This window comes from Hippopotamus amphibius, chromosome 6 (assembly GCF_030028045.1).
Source record: "Hippopotamus amphibius kiboko isolate mHipAmp2 chromosome 6, mHipAmp2.hap2, whole genome shotgun sequence".
NCBI classification, from domain to species: domain Eukaryota; kingdom Metazoa; phylum Chordata; class Mammalia; order Artiodactyla; family Hippopotamidae; genus Hippopotamus; species Hippopotamus amphibius.
In genome coordinates, this window is record NC_080191.1 from 104,608,604 (window position 1) to 104,631,977 (window position 23,374).

The following is a 23,374-nucleotide window of genomic DNA, read 5'->3' on the forward strand; positions in this document are numbered from 1 at the left end:
CGATTTTACAATATTTTTACCTGAAATACTATCTTTTTAAAAATCATTGCTTTGGTTGGCCTCCATATTCAAAACTTTTTAAATTCCAATCTAAAAAAAAAAAAAACTAAAAATTCTACCCTCTTTTCACAAATGGTTTGGCTTAGCAATAATTTCAAATCATTAGTTCTAAGGAGACTCCAGTTTTAGTCCAAAATTTTTTTTAATTTTATTTATTTATTTATTATTTTTGGGGGGTACACCAAGTTCAATCATCTGTTTTTATACACATATCCCCGTATTCCCTCCCTCCCTTGACTCCTCCCCCACCCTCCCTCGAGTCCCCCCCACCCTCCCCGTCCCAGTCCTCTAAGGCATCTTCCATCCTCGAGTTGAACTCCCTTTGTTATACAACAACTTCCCACTGGCTATCTATTTTACAGTTGGTAGTATATAAATGTCTGTGCTACTCTCTCGCTTTGTCTCAGCTTCCCCTTCACCCCCCGCCCCCTCCCAAACCTCGAGTTCTCCAAAATTGAACTCAGGGATTCCACCACGCACACCTCCTAAATGAAGTTAAAAACATCCTTCCTGGGGCTCTGAGTAACTGGTTCCATCATTTGTTGTAGAGCAAACTGGCTGAGGCCCCTGATTCTACTCCTCAGCTCTAACTTCCCAGGGGGAACCTATCACTCCATTAGTGAATATGTTCCTTCTCATTTTCTCTGTTTCTGTGAGGTATTAAACTTCTGTTTAAAAAAAAAATTTCTAGTAAGTCTCTAGATGTATCTAATGAAACCGTACTCTAAAGAAATCAGGACCACAGTGACAAGCTTTCTATCTTGTACTAAAATTATCTGCAGTCGAATTTAAGTTCAGCCTCATTTCTTTATAGGCCTTAGGAAATTTGACAGGTCATCTACAGCTAAATGGAAACAAGATGCCTCCAATTTACAATCATATTTGTACACGAAAACAAAACCTTAATACTTTTGTCACCATGAAGGAAATATCAAAGATACTGTTAATTTTCACCAAAAGTGATCAATATTCTCTCAAAGTAGCAACCATCTGATTTAAAGAATTACTGGCTTGTTATCTTAAACAAGAAATCATATTCAACTTATACTGATGTTTTCTATCTGAAGCGTGTCATGCAATATTGTAATTTATCTCATAAATCTACTAGAGTGTGATCAAACCCTATCAACTCTGATTGGCATAAACTTGAAACAATGAAGCAATCACATCTGTTAAGCAGTTCTTGCTTGCTAGACAACATTTTAAAAGTTTACACAATAACATAATTATATTTTTTTCTCCATAAGACCTTCCTGTACCTGATTGGAGCTTTTTCGTGAAGTTTTGTATGTATACTGGGTTCAGTGGGATACAGAACAAAAGATAAGGAGAAGGAAGACGTGTGGGAGACAGAGTGACAGGGATGGTCTAAGCATGAACTTCAAACACTCTAAAAAAATTTTAACAAAACTCTAAACGAATTACAAGATGTTAAGATGGGGGAAATAAGTTCATTTGAATAAAAAGAATATAGTATATCTAACTTTATTCTGAAACTACTCCTGAAAAAAATATGAATGTCGAATTTAAATAAAAATACATGGGCAGAACACAAAGAATTCAAACCATGCTTTATGAAACAAAACATTACTATACGGAAAAATTCACCACCTACCTTTTTTGGTGCAAAATCCCAAATTTTTGAAACAAATAATTTTTATGAAAACATTATAATAGTATGTATATAAGTTAATAAGCAGAAAATACAATATCCCAAAAGTAATTCTATGTAATTTTGAAGACATTTCTAATTAGCAAGTGAAATCAAGGATGAAAATGACTAGGCCCTAAAGATATATGGGGTATATGGGCTAAAATGAGAGAGAAATATAAAAAGTGAAATTTAGGACACTTAAGTAACTTCAACAAATTATTGATCCTTATTGCTTTATATCATCATGACTAAGATACGACCTAAGAGTATGTGAACGTTCTACTAAGGAGAGCTAAATTATTATTACAAATGCCAGTGGGCCATTCACTGACAATTAAACAAAGACAATGCTGAGACATTTCTCATCCTATGGCCACTCCTTACCTGCATACATCTTCACTCCAAAGTGATACCTCTTCGACTGCCCTTCCTACCAACCAGGGCCTCGAATGTACTCAGTACATATTTGCTGACTGATTTATTTTAACTTCTATGAAAACATGACTCATGAGTCAAATAGTTTAATACATCTTTTTTTTTTATTTTTGGCTGCATTGGGTCTTTCTTGCTGCACGCAGGCTTTCTCTAGTTGTGGAGAGCAAGCAGGGGCTACTCTTCGTTGCGGAACGCAGGCTTCTCAGTGAGATGGCTTCTCTTGTTGCGCAGCACAGGTTCTAGGCACGCCGGCTTCAGCAGTTGCGGTGCATGGGCTCAGTAGTTGTGGCTCGCGGGCTCCAGAGCTCAGGCTCAGTAGCTGTGGCACATAGGCTTAGTTGCTCTGCGGCATGTGGGATCTTCCCAGACCAGAGCTCGAACCCGTGTCCCCCGCATTGGCAGGCAGATTCTTAACCACTAAGCCACCAGGGAAATCTCAAGAGTCAAGCAGTTTAAATTGAAACAATTTTATTCCCTACCATTAAAGTTGAAATTAATAAAACAAATCAATATATGATTAAAGGAAAACATCCCAGAAAGAGACAACATGTAATTCTGGTGGTGAAACTTGAGCTCAAGACAGTGACAGAGGTCTTTTAATGAAATTTCGTGCTCATTCAGATGTTTTCCTTTTGTCTGTGGATATGGCAGGTTTTCATGAAACAAGTATATCCTACCTTCTTAGAATTTCCAATTTGTAATTATTGGAATGCTTTGCTAACCAAAGATGACAAAATTTTTTCCTCCATTCTTGCCTCTTTTCTATGATTTTGTTGTACTCTCCTTAATATATAAAACTATCCACTAGTCTACTTTTTAGTATCTTGTAGATTAATTCCTAATTAAATGCATAAAGAAATAGAAACTCTCATGACTACTCTGTAATTTGACTTCAATATAAGGACATTTTTTGATTACCACAGGACACTAACAATATTAATATTTTATTTTAAAAAAAGTAAATCTCCATTAAGTTTTATTTTTTAATCTATCAAACATTCATTGAGTAGGATTAAAATAAGAATTACAATTCTTCTGAAAAAACTGTACTGTTGCTACCTATTATCAACCTCATTTCTGTATTTTATGTTTACATTCAAGAAACATTATGCTTTGCACATAGGCACTGGTAAAAATAAGACAGCTCCTGTTTTTATTACAAAGATAAGCAATGCACTAATTATTACAACATGGTATAATATGTGTTCTACAAAGGTCTGTAGAAGGTGAGGAGATATCACTGAGGAATCAGGGAAAGCTTTCCAAGAGCTTCATCTTGGAGGCTGAGTAAGCCAGGAAAAGAGGTAAGGAGTAAACAGCACATAAAAACATAAACTCAACAAAGATTAACCACATGCCACATGAGCTTATTTTTCTTCTTCCCCAAACCCCAGAGATCTCAGATTTTTGGAAAATAAGTAACTTATCAAAGGAAGTAACTCATAAAAGAACTTATAAAAGACACTGAGGAAAAAAGGCGAACCAATTTGCCCACAGTCCAGGAACATTCAGCCTCACACTTCCCACCCTCTACTATCCCAGTGCTGAATCTCCAACTCCAAGAAATGGAAACAAACCTAACAAACAAACAGGGGAAGAAAATAACTTTCCCAAACTGAAGGACCTTCTTCCAGAATGAAGGAGTCCCCTGAAGACCTGGTATAAACAATGAAAAAAATCCATTCCAAGACACAGCATCATAAAAACTCAGAGACAAAGATTCTAAAAGCTTCCATAATTATAAAAACAAGTCATGCACAGCAGAAAACAATATAGAAGGAGGAAAGAAAGGCAATGAACCTCTCAAGTAGCAACACTGAATGCTGTGAAGCAAAGTTTTCAAAATTCTAAAAGAAAATTATCCTGCAACCTAAAATTCTATACCCAACCAAACTATTAATCACGTCTAAGAGTAAAAAAAGACACTTCAACCCTCCCTAAGATCTTTTCCATATAATGAAGAAGTTAAATCAGAAAAAAAGACCATGAGTTGGGATTCATAGATAAGGAAAAGAGAAAAGCTATACAACTTCCAAGGATATCAAATCTTTGAGCTTCTTCTAAAGCACATTAGCACACCACAGCATAACTCTGAGTGAAAATGGCAGTGGCAGCTAAAGAAATAGTTACCATAGGAAGTAATACCAGAGGAAGCAATTGGAAGCAAATATTCTTACATTATACACCTACTACACTTCAATTAAAAAAAGAAAGCAGCAAGTATTCCTTGAGCAAAGATGCCACTGAGATTAAAGGGAACCCCCCACAACAATGGCTCTTAGTCTTCAGATGACACTCTCTACATTAAACAGGATCAAACAACTGCCAGACTATTACACATTCATCTTTCAGGTTATGCTCACATGCACTATAAACAGTGTCACTTTGAAGATAAGCAAAACCATATAATACAATAATGCATGTACACACATACACATTTTCACCCAAGATATGGTTTAACTGTATTACTTTATAATTAGGTTTCGCTTTAAAAAACCAACAAAATGAGTGTACAGCTTCTATTAAGCAAGAGAATGATTTTGAGAAATTAGCAACAGCTGGAAATGGTTGTCAATAATTGCATCAGTTATCAATTTCAAAGTCACCCCCCCATAACTGGTTGGTTAGCATTAGTTATTTTTCAAATTTTAAGTGAAAAACTACGCTAACTCTATTTGGGTGCCTTATGGACAAAATCTCATTTTTCAACCCCACTGTGCATATTCATACACAGTTAATTTTCATTTATAAAATATCAAAGAAATAAAAAAAACAAAGAAATCTGAGTAAGCCCCTATATTCCTAACTAGAAGAGCATTTATGCTAAAATATTTAATCCTATATGAACTGTTGGCTTTGTGATTTTTTCCATTCATATAAGAAGCTCCAATCTAATCTGGAAGCATCTTCTAAGCATAAGAGTTAGAAGAGGTATAAGAAATAAGTGCACATCTCTAAAACAATGGCTCTCAGTCCCACCAGATCTAATGCCCCTTTCATTCCCATACTATCCTGAAATGAAATTCAGAGTTAATAAAATCTAACTACACATAGAATGTTTCTTTAAAAAAAAATATCAGGGACTTCCCTGGTGGTCCAGTGGTTAAGACTCCACGCTTTCACTGCAGGGGGAGCAGGTTCAATCCCTGGTTGGAGAACTAAGATCCCGCATGCAAGTGCAGTGCAGCCCAAAAGAAAGAAAGAAAGAAAAAATAAATATTAATTCCTAACAATACTACTAATTAAAAAGTAATTTACAATGAAATATTCATTTCATTGTATAAACACACAGGCATTACTTAAGAAGAGTGAATACAACATTTTTGCATCTATATATAATAAATGTTTGGATCTAAAAGGGAGAAGATCACAAGCCATTCTCTATAAGAAGTACAAAAAAAAATGAAAGAGAAGAGGTATGAGAACTACAGAATAAAAATTAGTATTGAGATAAGTGATTACAGACAGAAATTAAATTGAATGTGAAGAAAAAGACAGAAATAAGCTTAAATGAAAGATTAAGATAATCAAGACAAATTACAAACTGTTGAAATGGAGAAAATTATGAAATGTGCTATTAGTACAACTGACCTGGGTTTTAATTCTAAATGTAGTGTCAAAATAATTACCTACGCTAAGGTTGTTACACTGCTGTTACAACCTACCCCAGAAAACCTACCACATTGTCAAGGCATTAAATCTCTAGTAGTTTAAAATACTACAATAGAGACTATATCCCCCCAAAATATAAAATACCAGTGGAGTGGAAGTTACAGAGAAGTTGTATAATAGATTGCTTATTGGAGATGGTACCAGAGTAATACCAGTACAAAATAAAAATGCAACATAAAAATAAACAATTTTGTGGGATGAACTGGGAGATTGGGATTGCCATATATAATTACTAACAAAAAATATATCAAATTGTACACTTTAAATATATGCAGTTTATTGTATGTCAATTATATCTCAATAAAAATTCTTAGAAAATAAAAATAAATAATTTTAAAATATATTTTAACAATGTATTTATTATCATTCTAAAAACAAAATTTTAGTATTTAGGATGGCAATCATAAAATATCTTGAAACAATCCTTATTATCTAATAAATTCAAGGGCTTCCCTGGTGGTGCAGTGGTTGAGAATCTGCCTGCCAATGCAGGGGACACAGGTTTGAGCCGTGGTCCGGGAAGATCCCACATGCCGTGGAGCAACTAAGCCCATGTGCCACAACTACTGAGCCTGTGCTCTAGACTCCGTGAGCCACAACTACCAAGCCCATGTGCTGCAACTACTGAAGCCCACTTGCCTAGAGCCTGAGCTCCACAACAAGAGAAGCTACCACGATAAGAAGCCCGTGCACCGCAATGAAGAGTAGCCCCCACTCTCCGCAATTACAGAAAGTCCACGCACAGCAATGAAGATACAACGCAGCCAATACATAAAACATAATTAATTAATTAATAAAAAATAAAAACAATATAAAAATAAAATTCAATTAATTTAATTTAGATCCATTAATTTAAAATTTAGTTTCTTGTTAAAAGTGTCTTAAATATCCTCTGCTACATATTTTCAATCAGTGTAATGGAGCTTCCAGTAAACTGCATTGCTGAACTGAAAACTTTTCAACTAAATATCTAGTTAGAAATGCTATAAATCAGGAAGTGGAAAGAATGTGTGAAGTAAATACAATTTTGAGAGAATTTCTTTTTTCTACTTAAGCTTCCCCTCTACACAAACTTCCCCTAAAGTACCAGACTGTTCACGTAACATCTTACAAACAACCATCAGCAATATTATACACTGAAGTATTATTGTCTCATCTTTAGAGAGAGTTTAAGCAAGCAGACATTCAAAGGCTGTGTGGTACTCAGGACAATTTTATGCAGTCTGAGACTTTCCCGTGCATTGTAGGACACCTAGCATCCCTGTTCCCCATCCATTAAATACCAAAAACATTCCCACAATGACTGTCACAAGCCAAAGTACCCCTCCTTAATTTCCCAAATTCCTCTCATCGGGCTGCACCACCCTTGTTTGGAAATCATAAGTCTACAAGTCTTATAGCAAGAAGCATGCTGTGGTGGGGAACAAGATGAAAAAACATGTTTCAAAACCAGAAAGAAACACTATTATCAATTATACCAAAAATTATAACTTGCCAATTTTATCCTCTTCCAAACATTGTTTCCTCAGCCTATATTTTTTGGTATTGTGTACTGAGGCTAACTTAAAGAGGTTTGTTAACCACTCTAGAACATTTGTATATTCCCCTTATATAAGCTTTTTTAATAGAAAGCTTTCCTATATGTGGTCTTTTCAATATTTCAACTTTTACTTAGCTAAATTAAAGTCAAAAAAATAGAAACTAATCGATAGATTGTACATATCTAGGCATGCCATGCTTCTATACTTTCATTGTGTGATTGTATGTTCTGTTTTTGTGTTACGCTTGTATCGTTTGGGTTTAGTGTTTCATTGAGCAGTATCAGTACTATGGAGGTCAGCGCTAAGACATTGCGTTTAGAGAGCATAGGACTCAGTGTTACGAAAGACTGTTAGGTATCAGTACTATCTAATGCCCTAAGAAATCCCCTCTTTTACTTCGCAAACTCTAAATTTAATAAGGTTGTATTTAATTAGTGCAGGATTCAAATATACATTCAGCCAGATTTTGCAACCACATGGGAGGCAGGGGAAAGATATTTTAAACACTTGCATGGGAACAACCTTAGGTTGCTGTCTTAAAATATCAGTGCAGGACCCAAACTACTTCACACGCTATCCGCAAAATGGATGAGGTGTGAAAGAAATTCTGTGTTTAATATGACCTTTGGCTGTACTTTTACTTGTCATAATTATAAAGGAGCTACTCTCAGAGCCAACAAATAAGCTACGTTATTACTCTTACAATTATAGTAGTATTTCACCAAGTGCTTCATACTGTGACAAACTCGAGGCAAAAAATATGGAGGCTCTTACCTTTGTTACAAGGCATAACAGGCCTTTCTGAGTGCGGATATACCTATGTATGAATAAGAACTGTTGCATAAGAATTTTTTCTTTTTAATGTACATTCAAACGCAAATATGCCAGTGTGGTTACCTAGTTCAATTTACCAAGTTATCTACACTCGAAATGCAAAAAAACTTAAAATTTAAATTTAATATATAATTATGACTTTAAATACATGTCAAGAGGGAATTAAAAAAGAAAACTATACAAAAAACAAAAAAACTTTACACAACTCCCTTCTACAGATTCCTATTTTCCCACATAGAATTCCACCAAGGAAAAACAGTTGTTTTCAAAAATATTTTGGCAAAACTGCCAACTTGTCAATATAAATGATGTAGAAGGAAAAAAAAAAAAAAGACTACTGGATCATCTAACACAAAGTTATAAATTCTGAAGGTACAACAAATAGAATTAGTTTTCTGTACAATGTCAAACATACCATTTATCAGAAGATGTACAAAGCAAAACGAGTATTTAAAATCCTGTAATGTATCATATGAAGAAAACCTTTAGAACTACATACTATACTATCACCAACTTTGCCATAGTCATCTTTCTGTTCCCAATAGTAATACCTCCTCTTTACTTTCACCTTGAAAATACGTTCCAAAAGCTGTAAAACATCAGTCAACACTTTATAAAAGTCAAACACAAACTGCCTAGATTGGCTAACAAATACACATCAATACTGGCCACAACAGAACTTCGTTTTGTCATAAAATATTTTTTTAAATATTGCACGTAAATTAAGATTCCCCTTAAATGTGCATTATATACACTATAAGGAACTACTCAATGGGAACCTGAGATGTTACAAGGGCGACCAGAGGTCCCAATTTGCCCAGGATGGTACTAGTTTACACCTATTGTCCTGGCATTCATACAGATAATTTATGGCACTCACACCAACATCGCCCAAGATTTGACCTAACAGAGCCCTGCAAATGGCCTTGGGCTTGAGTCAAAAGAAATGATCTGAGCGTTAGACATCCACCAGGCAAACATTCAATCTCCCTGAGGCACAAATTCTTCTTCTGTATTTAATTGGGATCCACTATACAGGATTATAAGGAGATTCAAATTAGAAAATTCAAGAAGCTCAAGTACTGCCTACTGTTTAAAAAAAGATGACCAAATGTAGCACAAAGTGAATATACTTAACTACAGTCTCTAAAAACAAACAAAAGAAAACAACTCAGGTGAAAAACTACATTATATCAACTACACATACAGAACTGTAATGGGCTAAGAAGGATCCGTGGGAATCAGGCTAAATGAGTCCCAATTCCAGCGCCATCACTTACTGTCAGCTGTGTGGCAATAAGCAAGTTACTAAGCCTCTGTTTCCTTATTCATAAAATAATAACTGTATTCATCTCACTGGGAAGAGTAATAAATCATCCATGTAAAAGATGTGAGCATTTATTATGTGCAAAGCCTACACATAATAAGTGCTCAATAAATGCTACCTATTATTATGACAATCTCCATCAATGTCTGTTTTCAAAAACAAGTCCTAAGAAATTATTAAGGAGACAATTTCACATATGTGTGAGTGTGTGTGTGCACATATGTGTATCTTCTCTATGCTCCAGTTAAAGATCACTTGGATGACACAGCTACATGTTATAGTGTGGGCTCGGTATACCACACAACTAGTACAGGAGATCTTACTCAACATCGGAGAAGGCAGTTTTTTTCTCCAAAAGAAGTCCACAGTGGCATCCTGAAGCACATTTTAAAATAAAATTCTATATCTAACAGTATCTGTGGTTGTTGATCTAAGAACAGAAGCGTCACAGATACGTACAGTATACACATTTTTAAATCCAAGTATATAAATCAAATCAAACTGTTTCCTTTAAGGCAATCATATTAAGATACTAAAGCAATATCCCAATTAAACATTCATATAGTCAATATTTCAAAATAAGAAATCTGGGTTTACATATGCACAATTTACAATTCTTTAGTGAAACCTGTCTACAGAGGTCATTTTCCCTATATTTCAACAGCATTTATTTCAACTTGAAATGTACAATGCTACTTCTCTCTGAAATGTGAAAACTGTGAAGTACACAGTAATTCACTGCAAGCAAACACAGGAGGAGGACCATGCTGTACACATGATACCCTTTAACCCAAACAATTAATTTAACCTATTCATTAAGCCCATTTGAAAGGAAAGCACTAATAACTTGTGCTACCTTATGAAATAGTCAGAACTGAGAAGAAATACTTTATTTGGTTAAAAATAGAAACTTTACATAAGAGAATTATTAGGTAAAGTCAGAGAAACTATAGCTTGCATTTATAAGACGTCCATTTTCAGCTCATTAAAATAAAGTGGTATAAAACTTTCCATAAGAGATATGGTATAAAATAAATGTCACTAAGATTGATATCAAAATCTATATAAACATCATGCTGTTTTCCAAATACACATATAACAGGGATTTAAGAAAACAAAGGGCCACGTCAGTCAATTTTATATCTCAGAGACCCAAATCTAAGTTGGACTTCATTTCTCTGAACTTTCCTAAAAATATTCCAGTAGTAAAATAGCTTTGCCAATAAAATAAAATAACTAAGACTCCATTATCTATTCTAAAGGAAGTAAGAAATACCGACCTGCCCTTCAGAGATACCAAGGATAACGTGGACTGAGGTTTACATGTTCCGTCTCAGCTTATAGACCATAGGCTATAACATTAATTTGTAAGTGCCTCTACAATGAGTATGCGTACAACAAACAAATATTCTATCACCGGTAACCCTAAACAGGTAAATTTAGAGCTAAACAAAGCATAACTGAAATTTTAACACTACCATAAATTACTTTAAAAAAAAAAATCCCTGGGCATTGCAATGAATATACCTTTGCCTTAGAGCTAATATTTTAATTTTAAAGAAGCACAAAGAAAAAAATCAAAACTAGTCAGTAACAATGCAGCATCTAAAAGCAATAAACTCAAAATTAAGTTATAAATAATTTAAAGCATGTCATGAAGATGTATTAATAATTCATTAGATAAATAATTTACTAAATAATCAAATAAATAAATAATGAAATACATAAATAAATCAGCGAATAAATAATTCTGCAAAATAACCTACACAATAAGTCACCCAAACAAATCACAAACCTACAAAACTACAATGATTCTTTGGATTCTGATAGTTTTAAATAAGCAAATGTACATAAACTAGATCAATCCTTGTGAGAATTAGAAATATTTTTCAATGCTATTGGTAAAATCCTCATCTCAGTACATAAGAACACATTTTCAATTTTTAAAAGACTGCATAGGATTAGTTCTTATAAATTATTAACTCAATTATAATATATCCGCCTCTATATTTTACATATAATATCTCTGCCTAACATATTTTCCCCCAAACAACTGGATACTTAAAATATTCTTAATTTACAGTTCTTTTTCAAAGCAATACTTACAGTACAATAGTGCTATAGTCTTTCTGATAGCTTTCCTGTCTTCACCAAGTCTCTGGAAATTTTCTGCAGGGGTAGAACAATAAGAATAACCTTAATTATTACAGACAGCATTTCATTCACTAGTGAACAATGCTTTATAATTCTGCAAAGTAGCAATGGGAAGTGGAGGTTATTAGTTGCAAACTTTGTCAAGTTTTTAGAAGTCTTTAGTGGACTAAGCACACGCTGACAGAGGCCGGCTTCCTCTATTGGAGCTGACACACAAGCTGTTACAATTGGTGGGATTTCAGATGTGAAGACAAAAACTTCGAAGGACAAAGCCACTGGCTGACATCTAACGCTATCAACAACTTGAGAAGTTCACAGTTCTTGAGAGAACACAGGAGATCTCTTATTGTTACAATCTAAATGTGGTGACAACCTAATGAGAGCAGCACAAAGGGTCAAAACACAGTTGACCTCATAAATCAGTCTTCATTTAACATTTATTTCAGGTTTTTATCCACCTACAGTATAGTACCCCTGAAGTCCATAAAAAGCAGATTCCAAACTGTGATAGCCTTTCCCACAGAAATAAGAACTTTGTAATGAGTGTTTCTTTTCAAGGGAATAAATCCAAACTGTATAGTACAACGTCCGAAGAGAAGGAAACTAAAATTAAAATATTTTTATAATCTATCTCAATGAATCTTCAAAACAAGTTAGTTAATGGAAACAAGTTAAGTAAAGGAAAATGAGCCTCAGTGAGAGTCTGCATACTGCCTGTGATCCCCAAAGTGCAGGAAGATTCTAGCTTTTTCTACACAACTTCATGCGAAGGGTCACTGAACTACAGACTTCTTAAATTTGAGCCCACCGTTACAAACACAGCAACTCCTAAAGCGTCATAAATTGGTTAGAGCAAGTTTTCAACTGGGGGTGATCTGCCTCCAAAGGGACACCTGGCAATGTCTGGGGACATTTCTGGTTGTCACGACCAGGGAGTATTCTGGCATCTGCTGAGTAGAGACAGGGATGCTGCTAAACATCCCACAGTGCACAGGATAGTCTCCCAAAACAAACAATTATTTGGCCTAAAATGCTAATGGTGCTGAGGGTAGGAAACTACAGGGTAGAGGAAAGTGACTTCTAGTGCTGTGTGGTTTTCTTATAATAAAATAATACATATTTGGTTCAGGGATATAAAGTCTTTTTTTATATGTATAACACTATATGCAATGGAACACCCTGGATAAAAATGTGTGTACTGTGGAGAATGGGTATATGGGAACTCTCTGTATTTTCTGCTCAATTTTTCGATAAACCTGAAACTTCTCAAAAAATAGTCTACTAAATTTTTAAATGTGTATCCTTCACTTCTTTCACTAAAGTTATGAATAACTGTCTTAGAATCAAAACCACTCAAAATTCATCTAAAGTTACAAAAAAAAAATTTAATTTGTCAAAATTCTTCCACTAAAGTTAATGAGAGCATTAAGTCACGTTTATGAGCTAACTTTGTCTAAATGACTAGCCAAGATATCCAATAATATTACAAATTCATAGGGCTTTAAGAGATCATTTTGATACAGTACAATAAATAAACCTCAATAGTGATTTTTTTTTTTTTTGCCTAAAAGCTATCATACATTTTCTGAAATATCTGTGATAATTACTAAAATCATTTGAGAACAAGATTCAGCAATACAATTATCAAAGAACTCCAGAAAATATGTATCAAGTATTTGCCTTTCAATATCGGTTAATCTCTCCCCAGTATCAAAGCAGATTTTGGTTTTCAATATGGATCTAGAATCTACCATGACACAATGCATGTTTCCTTATATTGGACCTATCACATTACTGCACAGAACATCAAACAATGGTATCTTTTATCAGTTAGAATTAGGTCATATCCTTCCCAAGCCAAAAGAAAAAAATTCTAATAATTATAATGACTTAAACAAGAGAGGGGAAAAAAAACAAAGGGAGGGAATTTCTCCCATGTAAATGTCTAGAAGTGGACAATCAAAGGCTGATGTGGCAGCTCCAAATATCAGGGATTCAAGTTCCTTCAATCTTTTTGCTCCACCATATACTGTTAAAAGTGGACTCGTACTCCAACAAGGCTATGGGGACTCCAGCTAATACACCCATATTTCAAGTAACAGAAAGAAGGAAGGGTTAGAAAGGCCCATCCCACTCTAACTCTCGTATTTCAGTTCACAGCTTATCAACCATAACCTCGTCCTTTGGCCACATCTAACCACTTGAGGGGATAAGAAATACAGTCTTCAAATTTGTCTCCAAATTTGGTAATAATGCCCACCTAATAAAATTTGGGGTTCTTTTTACTAAGGAAGATAAGGAGAATGAATTTTGCGGGACAAATTATAGGAAGCAGACTACAGTGGAGGTAACAACTCTTCAAAGAAAATGGGAGATGTACTCAAAATTTTCATTGGAGTAGTTCACTGCAAATTACATGTACATGTATGTTCATGTGTATATGTGTATGTATATATACTTTTGAAAGAAAATCTAAATGTTTAACAATAGGTGAATGGTTAAGTAAATCTGGGGATAATTTCAGAACAGAATGCTATACAGACACTAAATATCACTTCAAAGAATTTTACTGATATGGAGGAATGTTCATAATATTATATGAAAAAGAACAGGCTATAAAACATTTCATATAAAATAATCCCTATTTTAAATAAACATACATACATGCAAACACATACATATACAAACAGTATATACTGATATAGATATAAAATGTGCCTCTATGTATACACTGAGAGAGAGACTGAGAACACACAAAAATCAAGAGAACTGTAAAATAGACAGCTAGTGGGAAGTTGCTGTATAACAAAGGGAGATCAACTCGATGATGGGTGATGCCTTGGAGGGCCAGGACAGGGAGGGTGGGGGGGAATCGCCGGAGGGAGGGGATATGGGGATATACGTATAAATACAGCTGATTCACTTTGGTGTACCTCAAAAGCTGGTACAAGAGTGTAAAGCAACTGTATTCCAATAAAGAGCTTAAAAAAAATCAAGAGAACAGAATTAAGCTAAATGATAGTAGTGGTTTAGGCTTTGGGAAGCAGCTAACTTTCATTTTCCCCATATCTTTCATTGCTTTCTAATTTTTCTACAATGAACACATAATATGCTTACGAATTTTTTCATGAAGATTTTGGCCTAGATGATGAAAAGCACCTTATAAAGGTAATTAGATTCAAGCTTTAATTTAGTCACTTGGAATTTGGTGATAACAATAACAACAAAAAAAAAAAAAATGGGAGGAAATCTATAACTGTGCTGGCTCTTTCCCAACTGGGGCAAAATATACGTTTCTCCAGTTGGTCATAAGAAGCTAACCTCTCTATGCCCAACTTGTTTTCAACTTACTAACATTCACATATCACGTTTGTCAGCTTTACACAACTCACCCCTCACCATCATCCCTAACAACTTCCCCGACACACTGATTGCTTTGCTCATCTCATTCCGCAGAACCAATCATTCGTGCTTCATGCTTCTACAAATGCTTCTACTTTCTATATTTCTGAGTCTATTTTCCTTAATTCTACTCTACTGTACATTTTTCTGGTTACTTATATAATGGATTCATCTAACAGAAATTACATTTCTCTTATATCTTTGTGACTATCTTGAATTTTCCAAAGTTATTACTGAGTATATACACTATTGTTACATCAGTATTAATTCTATTATTTGCAAGTCTCATCATTACCATTAGCAAAGTCTCAATTTAGAATGCTTCAAAGTTTTCCACATTTTCTAGAGCAATTCAATTTCCTAAACTCCCATTACTACCATATAAAAAATGAAAAAAAAAAAAAGGAAAAAGCAAGAAATGGATATATTTAAAACAACTAACAAGTACATGGGGTTGACCAAAATAGCAAACAAAATAGTAAAATACATGGTCCCCACCCTCTAGAATTTGGGGAAAATAAGAAAGACAGATAGACACAGACACAAATACACACACACACACACACACACACACACACACACACACACACACACACACGGCAGGGAGGGAGAGAAAGAAATTCACAACCAAATGTGATAAGGGACAAGTGTACAATCCAAACAACACGTAGTACAGAAAATCCAGAATGTAAAAGCCACAGGCAGGAAGCAACAGACAAGGCTCTTCAACTGAGACCAAATTCATATAGACCTGAAACAGTGGTTCTCAACCACCGGATATGGTGCCCTCAAAGGACATTTGGCAACATATGGAAACACTTTTAATTGTTAAAAAATGGGAGGTACTATTTGCACCTGGTGAGTAGAGGCCAGGGAAGCTGCTAATATCCTATAGCGCACAAGATAGCCCCCCACAAAAATGAAATATCCAGCTCAAAATGTCAACAGTGCTAGAAGGAGCAATTCGAGTCAAAAGAAGAGACAGCATTTAAATAGGATAGAATGACATGAGTGAAAGAATGGCAGCTACAACACATGAAGTCTTTAATAAACCATAATATCACTAGTGAAGGAACAGTGGGAATTAATGAGAAGATAACTGGGTATAGACTGTGATGGGTCTGTATTAGAAGTCGGATGGACCAAAGAGAAAAAGAAAAGAGTTACTATAATAACAAAAATACAAGAGAGCAGAGGCAAAAAATAGCAACATACTTCCCAAGACTAAACTGTAGACAGATAAGGACACTGATTTCCAGCAGTATGGCAGACTAGATATCTTGATACTACTATATACAACTTTTTAAAGTTAGTGGGAAAAATCTGTTCTAATGAATTGCTTAGCTAGCAAGAAAGGAAGAGTATGCACATAAGCTGTAAATGAAATGAAAGTAGAATAAGCAAACCCTGGAAGCTAGCTTTCATTCTGAGAGTATGTGCCTAAAACTGCTGAAACTGATCTTATGTTTTATTGGCTATACGAGACTCAGAAAAGAGACGCTAAAAAGTCTATCAAAAGCACCATCCCTAACCCCTGGCAACCACGAATCTGTGTGCCATCTCTACAATTTTGTCATTTCGAGAATGTTTTATCAATTCTCTTGACACTGTAACCATAGAGTAGAACCTTCACAAAGGTTCTCAGACTAAATTCACATTACATGCATAATCCAATAAATCTTACGTGAAGATCTATTTAAAGTGCTCTTAAACTGTCAGTACCCTTAGTCACCTGGGGAGGGGGAAACAGGTAAACTCTCAGTGAAAGAAAATAACTTCAATCCACGCTTCAAAGAATCCAACAACTTTCCAAAAAACTCTACTCAATCTTTTTAAAAAAAATCACAAAACAGACACAATGAATGAGGGCCATAAACAACAGATGGCAGAATTAGACTACACATATTTCAATTATTGGAAAGATTATACAATAAGGATACTTCAAGTAATAGAAACTTAAAATATGTGTGTGAATTAAATAAAACCTCAAGAAATAAAAAACAAAGGTAAAATTTTTAATTCAGTGGAAAAGTTAAACAATAGAGTCCATATAAAAAGAGAAAGAAATAGTAAATGGACATACTTTTAAAACCTATCTAAAATGCAGCTCAGAAAGACAAAGAAAATAAAATACGTAAGAGCAGTTAAGAGATACAAAGAATAGAATAAGAACGTCTAACAAAATACTTCTGAAGCTATCGGAAATGAAGGACCATTTTTTAAACAGCTGATCTACTGCAGACAAAAACTTCTATAAAATACAGTAAATGTGAATTTCTTTTTTAAATTCATGTGCTTAGATGTCATGATGATATCAAGTTGTTATTAAAAGCTTCTAAATGTTTACTTTGAATTTGTCTTGATTTGCTACAGACCAATAACATCAGTTTGCAGACCAGCACTGACTGAGGACCACACTTTGAGTAGCAACAACCTAAAATACAAAAAGATTGAGATTAGAAAAGAATATAAAAGACAAAAGAGAATATAGATGACATTCAAATAGATGATGGTTGAAAACTTTCCATACTAACTGAAGATGCAGATGCACAATCCAAGATGCAAGAAAAAACAGACAGTAAAGATACAGGTAAACATGTGGGTAACTCCTTATCAGTGTAGAGGCCACACCCACCACAATCACTGCAACACAATTCTAGACCAGCATTTTCTATCATTTTTTTAAAAATCTAAGAACTCGAGCTCTAGATATATTCGAAATAGACAAAAACAGCGACAAGCAGACTTAGTAAACGAAGTTATTAGAGACCAAATGTCAAGAATTAGTGATTTCCTCTCAGTGGAAACACTCTGTCCATACTGCCCAAATTGTGTTTAGTTTAGCAGAGTTATTTTTAGTGTGTAACTTTATGAAAAACAAAAAAAAATCCCAAACTTTTATTAGCAGAGACTGAATATATTTTCAATTGTATTGAAATGAACAGGATTCCAATTCCATTAACTGTTCCTTTCAATGTGAGGTGAGCTAACATAATACTTCGGCATACTTTACCTATTAAATCCTCTAATCACGACAGACTCTTTTATTTCTAAAAGCAGTTCATTTAAAATGTCCTGCGCAGACATTTAGCAGGAATCAAATGTATATTCACACCTACTTGGCAAAACACAAATTATGGCAACACACCTCCTGAGAACTAACTAATATCTGTATAAATGTTTGGTCACTTTTCAAGTGTTTGACATACATCTTACTGAAGCATCACAATACCCTTATGGGTTTTATAGAACAGGTATAATAATGGCTAAAAGCTTAGAAAAGTGAAAGAACATGGTGAACGGGATCAAAAATATACAAGAAAAAATACATAAATTGAATGTAACAATAGAAAAAGAAAAAGATATCCAAAATCTAATCAACGGCTCCTTCTCAGCATCATTACCCATCACACGAAATTGAAAGGACAATCATTAGTCATACATAGCAAATAAACTAAATGAAATGATGTATTAACCTATTTGATTCAGTGCTACCAAATTCAAACAATTTAGCAAGATATTTAATTTAATTGCTTATTGGATCTGAATAAGATTGATATGGTGCTACCTCTAGGTTATGGGAAAAGCATTTAAAATAGAAAAATACTGGGGTGAGTGATTAAAACTTGATCAGGTAAAAGTAAGTGAAGACTGAGCAAGGCAAAAATTGTCATCCATACTTAACCATGAAGACTCAAAAGTTCAAGCCATTTTGAAAAGCTCAGGGGCAAGGTCCTTAAATAAGAGAAATTCTTCCCCAAACTATTCCAAAGCTTTACTGATTCAAAGTTAATGCCTGAGCAGATAAAAGACACAAAATATTTTAACTTGGTAATTTAGAATTAACATGGACTTAAGCTGGAAATTTACAGTTAAGTTTATTTGTAAAAATGCCTTATTTCAGCCAGCCACAAACATCAGGCTATGAGAATATTTAGCCTTATAATTTAAAATTTTGACAGCTCACACCAAGGTTAACCACAACTACCAGTCCATTCCAATACAAAGAAGAAGAAAAATGAAATAGCCCATGGTGCCTTTTGAGTTTTTATTTAAAGTTATTCATAGTCACATTTGTTTGTATTCTCCTTAGCTGCTTCAAGTCTTCTTTGTGGAGAGAAAAAAGCAGGTTTTAAAAACATACCTGCATGCAGGGGGCACAGGTTCAAACCCTGGTCAGGGACTAAGATCCCACATGGCTGTGCAGCACAGCCAAAAAACAAATAAAATTTAAAAAATTTAAAAAAAAACACACAAGAAACAGATACCTACATACATACAAACATCCATGTATAGAAACTGTTCCCATAATTGTAAGCTTTTCACTGGTACTTCCTGATCTCTACTTAAACCATGAAAGTAAGTAAATTTCTAAGTAAGATAACACTAAAACTTAATGCACTTTCTTTAAGAATATATTTCTAAGTAAAGACAAACTACAAAGAATTTTTATTTCATCCATAAAAACAAACCACAAAACCAAAATTCATTATCATAAACATTTGCAAATGGCTAAAACTGGGAGGAAATGAAGGCTAGCAATTTACTTTTGTATCTGTCAAAAGAGGACTTGGGCTTACTGCAAGGAAACTCTAATGACTGAAATAACTGATACTTGAAGATTAACATCCAGTCACAGAACCACAAATTTTCCTACTGAAACACCCCTAATAAGTACCCTAATAGAAATGACCCCCCAGTGGGGGTCTGGGAATGGAACCTAAATTTGTTAACAATAACCATTAATTTTTTTTGGCACTGAGTATTATTTTTAAATAACTGTGTTCTTTCCCATTACACAATATCCCACTAAAATTCAACTTAAAAAGAACACTCCATGTTTATACTACTTCTTCACATATTCAGCACAAAAAAGGGGACAAAGGATCTTATCCTTCTGCTCAAACCAGAACCTCATACCTTTGTTGGAGAAGCATATATTTTATATCTGAAGGAAAGCAAATTCCAATAAGTTTCTAGGTTTAATTAACTACTCTTTTTCCATAAACACTGAATCCACCAAAGAATCAACTCTACCTTCATACACACACACACACACACACACACACACACACTCTACACACAAACACACATACGCTATTAGTAAGCTGCTCTTTTAAAACTTTTTGGACTATACAAACTAAAAAGTTTCTGCACAGCGAAGGAAACCATCAGCAAAATGAAAAGGCAACCTACTGAATGGGAAGATATATTTCCAAGTCATATTTCAGATTAGGGGATAATATCTATCGATAATATATATAAAGAACTCACACAACAAAAACAATCAACCTAGGGAATTCCCTGGCAGTCCAATGGTTAGGACGCCAAGCTTCCACTGCAGGGGCCACAGGTTCGATCCCTGGTCAGGGAGCTAAGATCCCACATGCTACATGACAAGCCCAAAAAAACAAAAAAACCAATTTAAAAATGTGTAACGGATCTGAAGAGACATTTTTCTAAATAAGACACATAGATGGCCAACAGGTACATGCAAATGAAAGTACAATGAGCTATTATCTCACACCTGTTACAATGGCTATTATCAAAAAGATAAGAAATAACAAATGCTGGAGAGGATATGGAAGAAAGGAAATCCTCATACACTGTTGATGGGACTACAAATTGGTGCAGCCACTATGGAAAACGGTATGTAGTTTCCTCAAAAAACTAAGAATAGAACTACCACATGACCCAGCTATTCCACCTCTGGATATTGATCTGAAGAACAAGAAAACACTAATTCAAAAAGATGTGTGCACCCCTATGTTCACTGCAGCATTTTTTACAACAGTCAAGATATGAAAACAACCTAAATGTCCACTGACAGATGAATGGATAAAGATGTCTCACTCACGCACACACACACACAGAAGCGCACACACACGCGTCTGTGCGCTCACGCAGGAATACTACTCACCCATAAAAAAGAATGAAATTCTGCCATTTGAGACAACATGGATGGACCTTAAGAGTACTGTGCTATGTAAAATAAGTCAGAGAGAAAAAAGACAAATACCACATGATTTTACTCATATGTGGAATCAAAAAAAAAGTAAACAAACAAAATAAAATAAGAACAAACTCACAGATACAGAGACAAGATAAGTGGTTACCAGAAGGCAGTTGGGGGTGAGCAAAACAGGTGAAGAGAGTCAAACAGATTGTGATGGATGGTAAACTATGGATGGTGGTGGTGACGACCACTTTGTGGTGTACACAGATGTCAAATTACAATGCTGTACCCCTGAAAGCGACATAATAAAAAAAACTTTTTAACATTTATTTCTTGAATACGCATCCTTAAAATTTATTACATATTGCACTATAGAAAAATAATGGGTAACCATATGACAGACAACTCTTCTTCAGCAATTAAGGATTAACTCTAGTAATAAATTGCAAGTATTAACAAGAAAATCAAATGGAGATAGTTCATGCCTTGTTTTCACCTAATTATGAAAAATATCTAGAAAGGTTATATGACTTATTTCAAATTCTACATAGTTAGGAGTCATAACTTCATAATTATACATTTGAGCTTAAATTATTTTAAATTAAATATTCTGAATTAAAATTATCTCTATGACTTTTATAATTAAGCTATTCTTATAATCTGTATAAAATTCTTTATCAAAAAATTAGATCTAATCTAAAATTTTAAGAACTTAATTTTTTTAAATAAATTCATTAATTTTCAGTCATCTTTTCATTGGATTGACATTTACATTTAAAGAGACAGAGGTTATTATTTTTGCATTTAAGTTCTCTTTAACAAAGGTAAAAAATCATTAACTAATGGTTAAGTTTTTAAATTTAAAATAGTGAGTTTTCTACACTTTGGAATATTTGTTGGTAAGTGCTTTTTGCCTAAAAATTATGAATTTCTATATAATTATAAATGCAGTTTCAATCTAAGTTATTTAATTTGACATAATTTAAATTCAAAGATATCACAAATAGTTATTATAACTTTTAATCACAATGTATCTAAGGCACTTACTTTTATAACACTTTATGAAAAAAATTACAGGCCATGCACTATATTCACTTCATTTTACTGCCAATATATTTTATCACGTATGAAAATTGACGCTTGTGTTCTGAAAAAGAATATACTGGCTATGATATTATATCCATTTTCTCTCTTCAATAACATTTATACAAATTTTTACAGTTAAGTAAAACATTCAGAAAATGTTAGTTATGGTTTGTTTTTTTTTTTGGCCACCCCAAAGCACGCGGGATCTTAATTCCCAGACCAGTGATCAAGTCTGTGTCCCTTGCAATAGAAGAGCAGATTCCTAATCACTGGACAGCCAGGGAATTCAGTTCAGATTTTAAAGTACATTTTATGGGTAAAGTTCCTAAAATCACTTATATACCTAAATTCAATTTCCTGGATCGTTACTGAAAAGATCAAAGTACTATAATCAAATACTTTTACAACAACAATTAAAAAAAAATCAATACAACAAAATGTCTAAATAGGAAAAATATTTAATGTTGCTGCTCAAGGCCCAATTATTTCTATATATTCTAATACACAAAAATCAGGTAAAACAAAATAAACAGTTGTTGGGAGTTCTTTACGATGCCTTTCACTTTTATGAATTAAGCACACTTAGTGATTAATGGCAGTCAATACATCTTCTGCACAGCTATGTAAATAACTAAATTAGAACACTTCCTAACACCATACACAAAAATAAACTCAAAATGGATTAAAGACCTAAATGTAAGGCCAGATACTATAAAACTCTTAGAGGAAAAGATAGGCAGAATACTCTTTGACATAAATCGCAGCAAGATCTTTTTTGATCCACCTCCTAGAGTAATGAAAATAAAAACAAAAATAAACACATGGGACCTAATGAAACTTAAAAGTTTTGCACAGCAAAGGAAACCATAAACAAGATGAAAAGACAACCCTCAGAATGGGAGAAAATATTCGCAAACGGATCAACTGACAGGGATTAATCTCCAAAATATACAAACAGCTCATGTAGCTCAATATCAAAATAACAACCCAATTGAAAAATGGGCGGAAGAACTAAATAGACATTTCTCCAAAGAAGACATACAGGTGGCCAAGAGGCACGTGAAAAAAAGCTCAACATCACTAATTATTAGAGAAACACAAATCAAAACTACAATGAGTTATCACCTCACACCAGTCAGAATGGCCATCATCAAAAAATCTACAAACAATAAATGCTGCAGAGGGTATGGAGGAAAGTGGGCCCTCTTGCACTCTTGGTGGGAATGTAAATTGATACAGCCACTATGGAGAGC

The 23,374-nt window shown here is 34.2% G+C and overlaps 1 protein-coding gene across 12 annotated transcripts in view; it reads right to left on the reverse strand.

Moving 5' to 3' along the window:
• Positions 1–23,374, reverse strand: part of TBC1D5 (TBC1 domain family member 5) — a 556,466-nt gene that overhangs the window by 487,416 nt on the left and 45,676 nt on the right. For 8 of the 12 annotated variants that reach the window (XM_057739461.1, XM_057739460.1, XM_057739458.1 and 5 more), the window contains one exon: positions 11,630–11,692. The exons of 2 other annotated variants lie outside the window; for them this stretch is intronic. The gene's annotated coding sequence lies outside the window, so the exon portion shown is untranslated. Of the gene's footprint in view, positions 1–8,136; positions 8,180–11,629; positions 11,693–23,374 lie in introns of all 12 variants that reach the window. 2 more of the 12 variants (XM_057739457.1, XM_057739456.1) reach the window with 1 other exon arrangement.